General features: G+C 31.6%; 1 pseudogene; it reads left to right on the top strand.

Moving 5' to 3' along the window:
* Positions 1-4804: 4804 nt before the first annotated feature.
* On the top strand, positions 4805-8001 carry LOC136984776 (GTP-binding protein Rhes pseudogene; annotated as a pseudogene).
* The last annotated feature ends 108 nt before the right edge of the window (positions 8002-8109 follow it).

The raw sequence follows: 8109 nt of genomic DNA, 5'->3' as shown, positions 1-8109 counted from the left end.
TTAATTGATTTATAGAAATGCAATCGATATTTTGGGGTGTGATGTACGACATGATCTGAGTATGTAAGCGTAACTACCGAGTTTCGTAGCAATTGGTCGAACGGTTTAGGAGTGTATGACGAACAAACAAACAAACATTTTCATTTATATAGATAGAAGATGATGATAATAATGATGATGATTACACGTGGATTCTTGGAAATTTCGTTTGTTTGCAACGATTTGATAATACAATTTCGGTGATATACTCTTGATTCGACATAGAGAAACTTCAGAGAAAGCTGCTGTTAAAGTTCTATTTAAGATTTGATAATACAATTTCGGTGATATACTCTTGATTCGATATAAAGAAACTTCAGAGAAAGTTGCTGTTAAAGTTTTATTTAAAGAACATTACCATGTGTCCGATGCAAGTTGATACTACAAGTAATAATTTATATATGAGTATGCACATTTTGAGAATAATTATATTTATTTTAACTACAGCTATGTGTGCAGAGAGAGAAAAGAGAGAACTTGTCGTCATTTACATATCGTGACATTGAAAGCATAGTTTGAAACTATAGATAGGTTTGATAGTTAATTATACTATACTTAAATATATAGAGTACCCTATACGTCTGTCCCCAGGATTTTAAATACGTCTGTACCCATAGGATTTTAAATTACTTGAATTTCTTCCTTTTACTCAACTTCATGCTACTGCACCTAAGAAAGAATAAACAAACATCAACACAGGCTTATGGAATAAAAATCTTATGGATTGTGCCATATCTTTAGTGTTTAAGGTATAATGGATTGATAAATTTACATCATAATCTTATGTAGTTTAGTACAGTAAAACCTGTATCATGCCGGAGTAGGACGGTACCGAATATATTTCCGTTTTGGGCAGGTTTTAACGTATTTATATGGCCGGATTTGGGGTATTATGGCATTTACCTACTGCGTATGGATCCAGATTCAAATCCCGATAGTTGAAAAACCAAAGAATTTTTGGGGTTTTCTCCCGGATATAACTTTCCCCATCCCTTGCTATCTGACGGGCCTATTGTGGGCCTAACAGAGCTCATAAATTGTTTAAAATGGAGCCCTATTAGTTTTCGCGAGATGGAAATTACGGAAAATGTGTTATTAGTACAGAATTATACATTAATTATATTAATAAAATTGCATGTCAATTAGTACAAAATTTTAATCTATATCGAAGTATAATTAACATTTTTTAGTAATTAACCCATTAATAAATATATACTAAATGTGATATTTAGTAAATAGGTCTAGAAGAGAAATCTTTATAAAGTTAATTGTTTTTTTATTCTGTAGAACCAGAATAATTATGTTGAATCAAAATTTTTGAAATTAATTATTTTATTAGAAGCCAGAAAATTGGGGAATAGAGAGGCAAGTCTATCCAACAATGTTTGGTACTGCATTCATTACTGTATTATACCTAATACAGTACAAAATGTTCTTTCCCTGTGTTAGGTTGTGTAGGTTGTACACAACCTAACACAGAAAAGTAAAAAATGCCCCTCCAAGATTTTTGGACTCGAGACCCCTCGAAACTTAGAGAAATGCAAAAATTCAAGGGTAATTTATGTATGTATGGATGTAAGTTTGTGTGTGTCTGAAGGGCACAATTTTACTCACCCACTTTGAAGCTTAATAACTCCTATGCCTTTTGCCGAAAAATTCTGAAATTTAGCAAGGAGTATTAGCAAGTTTAAAATTAGAAATTTAGCAAGTTTTATTACAAAAAAAATTTGTAATAAAACATCATAACAGATGGCGCCACATGTAATTTTAATTGTTCTTCGAGAAAGTTACGCAACTCGTTGATTGATTTTATATCCATTACTGCAGTTTGAACTTTAATTTGTATTGTATTGTATTTAGTATTGTAAGATTTGAAGGATAATAATTAAATTTAATCAAAATAACATCAATAAGTCAAAAAGTCATCACGATAAGTGTTCTATCCTGTTCTGCTCACCCCGAAATATCTTGTAATCGATGAAATGTTTGAGAGATTTTCGAATTAATTTTTGTTTTATAATAAATTTCAGATAAATCTACAGATTTGTGGTCCTTCAGGGTATTAGTTTATGTGATGTTAGTAGGTAAAACCCCAGCTGATTTCTGGAAGGGCTAAATTGCCCATTTACCTCTTCAATCATGTGCTAAAATATTAAGGTTACACATGGCTTCTAACGGTTTTATTGATTATAAATGCAGTCATTTACCTTCTTAATGATTAAAAATAGTAATTTCCTCTGTATTTTTTACAGATCTTAGACGAAAATTCGATGTTTCTTCTAGGTTTATCAGACGAAGCAGCCAACTCCTGCTGAAAGTGAGATCCTTGACCACGAGCCACACGTTAGTTGTATGACGCAATATCTTTACGACATGTAAATATTGTGACGTGAATTTATAAAATTATGTAAAACTATTTTGTTATTAATAAACTTTATAGATTATTCTTTAAATGTAATGCGAGAAACGAAGCGACGACGCGACAACAAGCGACGATACAAAGACATATTAAGCTTATTGAAGCGAGTAGCGATAGAATTGTAAGCAACCGCACGCGACTCGCTCCATGCATAATTGCGACACGACTGTTATATAATAAATATACATTCTTAGGAAAGTAGCGATATTACACGCGACGATACGAAGACGAAGCGAGAAGCGATAGAACTGTAAACAATTGCCGCGACTCGCTCCATGTATAATTGCGATGAGACAGTATCTGAGAAGCTAGATATTATAAACGAAAATATATTATGAAATTTATAATGTTTTATGTTAACAAAGAGTGTAAATTGATAGCGAGCGACGCGATAGTACGATGAGAATAAATCATTAACGTAGGAAGTCCGACGCGATGCGATAAAGTTGAGATAAAGTAACGCGATAAGCAATGAAACTTTGATAGGGAAAGGTGACCTTGTTAGAAGAGACATCGCTTCTTACGCGATATAACACGATAGATGAAGAAAATAAAGCGATTAATTATAAATATATAAAAGAAAAGTATGCAATCTTTGATCGCGAATCGCTAGCGATGCGGAAATTGATTCAAAAATTACGTAAATGGCGACGTCGCAGGCGATAAAATTTGCATACGTTTATCGCATTTGCGATCTCATCTTGACACGATATAAATCGACTCAATGTGATAATTCGCGACGGAAATATCGACGTCGCCCCTTCGAACTTCTATCTTTCGCAGTTGTCGCAGTTGTCGCTCGCGACATCGCGACAACTGCGAAAACACAATTCCTGTATTCAAAGTTTTGATTCGAAAATCAAAGTTATATATTAACCAATTAGAATTCACTTAAAAGTAACTACTCGGAAGCTTATTGATTAAACTCCGTCTCTATTGGTTTACGAGAAACGACATAAAATTTCGCTCGCGATATCAAAAATTCTCGCGAGCGAGAAGAATAGAAAATCAATTTTTCTACCTGTATACAGGCTAAATTTATTTTTTTTAACGGGAAATAATTATATCGTAGACAATTATTCACCCCCCACTTTCAAGTGGTTCTTGTATTGCCCGCATCATTTCCGGTTACTGACCGAAATAATGTTATTAGTTACATAAAGGAGAGAATAAAATAAATGATTTTTGTTAGATAAACATATGTCGTCGACCCTTCGGAAACATCTGGAATAAAATATTTGATTGAATATATAACAATAACAATAATATCCTTTATTATTCCTATACGCTTCAACAATCGCTTCTTGTTAACAGTTTTGTAAATATATTTGTGCAAACCCAAGGAAATTAGAGTAAAAACTGAAATTTTACGTAAATTAAAATAGATTTTTCAAGTTTTGGGGTCTTTATAGCCTTTCAAAGACTCAACAGTGAGTCAAAAAGGCTCTAAGAATGATTAAAATAAGCCTTAGGATAGAACACTAATGCAAAAACTACAGTGAAATACTTACAAAATAAGATACGAATTAACCAGATTTTCGTAAGGTTAGAGACTTTTTTAAACTCATTGTGCCTTAATTAAGGATAAAAACATCGAATGCATGCCTTGAATATTTATAAATCGTGGTCACAAAAAGCTCTAAATTAACAGAAAAGTCTGACTGAAATTCCTTTTAAATCTTGCTTTATGGTTCATTATCACGAGCCATAAAGGCTCATTATAATAAAAATTACAGGCATAAATCATTACAAAGGCTCTGAATTGATAGCAAAAGTGTAAATTCGTCTCAATTAAACTCGAAAGCGTGTGTATTTTTGTGTATTAAAGCATGAAAATCGCGACCATAAAGGCACATTATAATAAAAATTCGAAGCACAAACTACTACAAAGGCTGTAAATTAGTAGAAAATTGTCATAAATTTGGGAATTTCCACAATTTTGAAATTAAAAATATAAATAATTCTAACACAGACAGACAGGTGTGAAACTTGTAAACAATTAAGAATAACACGAAAAGTTTATCAGAGTAGGGGGGAAAATATTAATTTTGCAATTCAATTTAATCTAATCACGGTTTAAAAAAATATCTAAAAATTCCTCGAAATGTTTCTTAAAAAAATAATAAATAATATAAATTAATAAATATTATTAAAGTCGCGTGTAAAAAAAAAAAATTCAACAGAAGGGAGGAAAAGGTAAACAATACAATTGTAAATAACCTAATATTCTAACAAGTCGAACACGTGTTAAAATTGTCATTTAAGTGTATAATTTGCCCGGATATCCTCTGATATTTTGATGATTTATTGGAAGTGACACAGATGCTAACAGATGTGTTCTAAAATCCTGTTTAGATCACAGAACCTGGGTGCTGTGTTGCTGCAGGTCAACCAATCGTCTACTTGCCCTTATTTATTATCTAACGATTTTACGTAAGTGAAACACTAGAATTTCTATCGGAACTTCGAAAGGTGAGTCACGTATTGTAATCATTTCTAATAATATTATTGTGTAAGTAGTGTACTTTCTAACACAACAATACACTATACAGTGGCTTGTTGTGGCCCTAATATAGGAGGACCTTCTTTTTTATTATATGATACGTGTAAAAATATGAGGCCTTAAGCTTCAGACTCATAAGTTTAGCTTACGTCCAATTCCAGTTATATTGAACTGTATTTAATATAAAGTACATATGTGCAGTACGTGTACGTATATTATAAAGGGTATAGAAGTTAGAAAATTGTATGTTTAAGATGAAAAATTAAGTATTTGTACCCGCATTTGTTGGTTATAAAGCAGAATAGTGGGTCATCAAGCTGTGTAAAGTACTAAGCAAGCCCTCCTCTACTTAGTTGATTGCTTTAAAAATTCTAATTTAATATATTTATAAGCGAAAATATAATTAAAATTTATGTGGTTGTTATTAAATCGTTGCAAAATAATTGCATTATTTTAAGTTTAAAATTTAACAAATAATACATGGAGTAAGTGGTAAATTTACAATTGTACCGTCTGCAATATTTAAATTTCTAATTGATTTAAATACAATTATAATACTTTATGTTAATTGATTATACATAGACTTATGTTGATATATCTGGGTTTTTTACAGTTAATTTTGTAGTTAATTATGCTTCCAGGTATACTAAATTTACCTTTCATATGCTGAAAAATCTGCTGAAATAATGCATTAAGTATATTTTTTGTTATTTTTAAATTTAAAAATGAAAATATTACTTGTTTCCCTTTTGTAATAGGAAGAGGGAATTGTGTAATTCGTTTGATTGAGGGTGAATCAATCGGTTAATTCAGCGAATTAATTCAGTGTAAAGACATTTCTTTTGTGTAGTTTTGTCCAAAAATTAACCTTTTTAATGTTAATTAGCTTATTTAATTACACTTAAAATCTTATATATAAACCAGTCTATAGGGGAAACCGGAAATAATGAAACACAATGAGAAAATTACATCGTTCTGTAATTTGGGATTATGTAAACGTTCTTTGTCAAAAATACAATGAAATACAAGTAAACTGTGTGCAATACAATTAATTTAGTTGTATTGCACACGGAACAAAGTGAATATTTGTTTCGAATTAAGGCAAAATGAGAATAGCATCTTCATCTCCATTGTCTACTTCAGCACATGAATTAAGGGTCTACTCGAGGCAGCTCTGGCAAAACGATCCACCTTTCAATAGAGGTTATATTTGAATATACTGTACTTAGTCCATATTAGTAACTGAAGAATTACAATACAAGTACATGAATTTACACTTTACAGTGCCATGGTAAAGAAATGGCAATGCCTAACAACCTCCTAAACCTTTACACTTTTTTGGACCAAATTTTTGTGAATTAAAACTTGCATTTTCTTATCGTAAAGAACTAAAATTGACCTTGTAGATAATTGCAAGTTTTTTTAAAGAATGATTACCTATCTTCTAGACTTATCACTTGTCTGATGTAAAATAAAAAATGGCACGTAATCTATTACACTTCCACGTACATCCCCCTCATACGTGGAAAGCATAATTAATACATTTTTTGATAAATGATAAGTCAAAATACCTATATAAGTAAGAGACATCACAATGCAAAAGATACATTTCGCTTGTGATTTGAAAGAATGTAGAATATTGTAGAAAAATTTGCTCATTTTAATACGAAAATTTAGTTTTTAATTGCTAAAACAATACAATTTTTATACATTTTAACTTTTAATACAATTTCCTAAATCAGGTATGATACTTTTCTACTGAAGCGTGCAATGAAGGTTTTTCACATTGCAGCTTTCAGAAAAAAATCGTACTTTTATATATATATATATTAATGTGATCTTGATGAAATGTCTTATTTAAATATGACGTATTTCGATTTATAAAAATATTTCATTTATTTTTAGAATTATTGACCATTTCAACCATGCCAACAATGATGCCCTACTCCGTCAACTGTGACGACTCAATTACCAACGATAACTGTGAGAAGCCCAAAGATCATCTAAGATTAGTTCTTCTAGGAGCTGCTCGTGTGGGTAAGACATCTTTAATTCAGCAACTGCTGTATAATAAATTCCCATCCCAGTATCGAGCTACAGTCGAAGAGATGCACAGAGCAGAATACGAAGTGGACGGATGCTCGCTGACACTTGAAATCTTAGATACGAGTGGAGCTTATCCATTCCCAGCGATGAGGAGATTAGCCATTAGTAGAGGGGATTATTTTGTATTGGTATTCTCTATAGATGACGGGGAATCTTTCGAAGAAGTGGGAAGATTGAAAGAAAGTATATTTGAGCTTAGATCTCCTGAAGCACCTATGGTTATAGTCGCTAACAAGAGCGATCTAGCCGATTGTAGAAGAGTTAGAAAGGAGATTGCCGAAACTGTGGTAAGCATCGATTGGGAGAAAGCTTACATTGAATGTTCTGCCAAAACTGGACATAATGTGCTTCATATTTTTACGGAGGTGCTCTTTCGAGCACAGATACATTATGCACTGAGGAGAGCGGTCGAAAAGAGAAGACATTCCCTACCTGTTCCTCATAAAGGTGAAATTCCTTCTCCTAAACGTCACAGCTGTGTCATATCATAGATACACACATACATCTCGATATATATATATATATATAAATTACTGGATAATCGAGATCGATTGTGTAGAATTTCACAATTGTAACTTCAGAATGAAATGGTGAGACGTATGTATTGATATTACGTAACTCTACAGGCTTAAACAATAGAGTTTATATCGATATTATGCTAGATATATTTTAAAATCGTAATTAAAATTCCATTATCATCAATTAAAAGCACGAAAATTCATCGGTGATATTCGAGACTTCATGTCTCACCTAATTCTCAGAAGTACTTATGTTCAATCTACGGAAAATCATTTGTAGAAGCTCGGGTAATTCATACACAATCGATCTCTATAACCAGTATATTTCATTCCGTTATTAATCACTGTATTCTTGCTATTTTTTCACAGTATTCTCAATTCTTTCATCACAAGTATATATTTTTTATATTACACTATACTAAATATATGTATAAAACAATAAACTTAGTTTAATAAATATGTACTCAGATAGCAAATTTGTGTGCTTATTGAGAAATTTACACACGTCTTTATCTATTACCGTA

Source organism: Centruroides vittatus, unplaced genomic scaffold, assembly GCF_030686945.1.
Source record: "Centruroides vittatus isolate TY-2023 unplaced genomic scaffold, ASM3068694v2 contig_928, whole genome shotgun sequence".
Taxonomy (NCBI): domain Eukaryota; kingdom Metazoa; phylum Arthropoda; class Arachnida; order Scorpiones; family Buthidae; genus Centruroides; species Centruroides vittatus.
The sequence above is the reverse complement of the archived record's forward strand: the minus strand, read 5'-3'. Positions and strand labels throughout refer to the sequence as shown.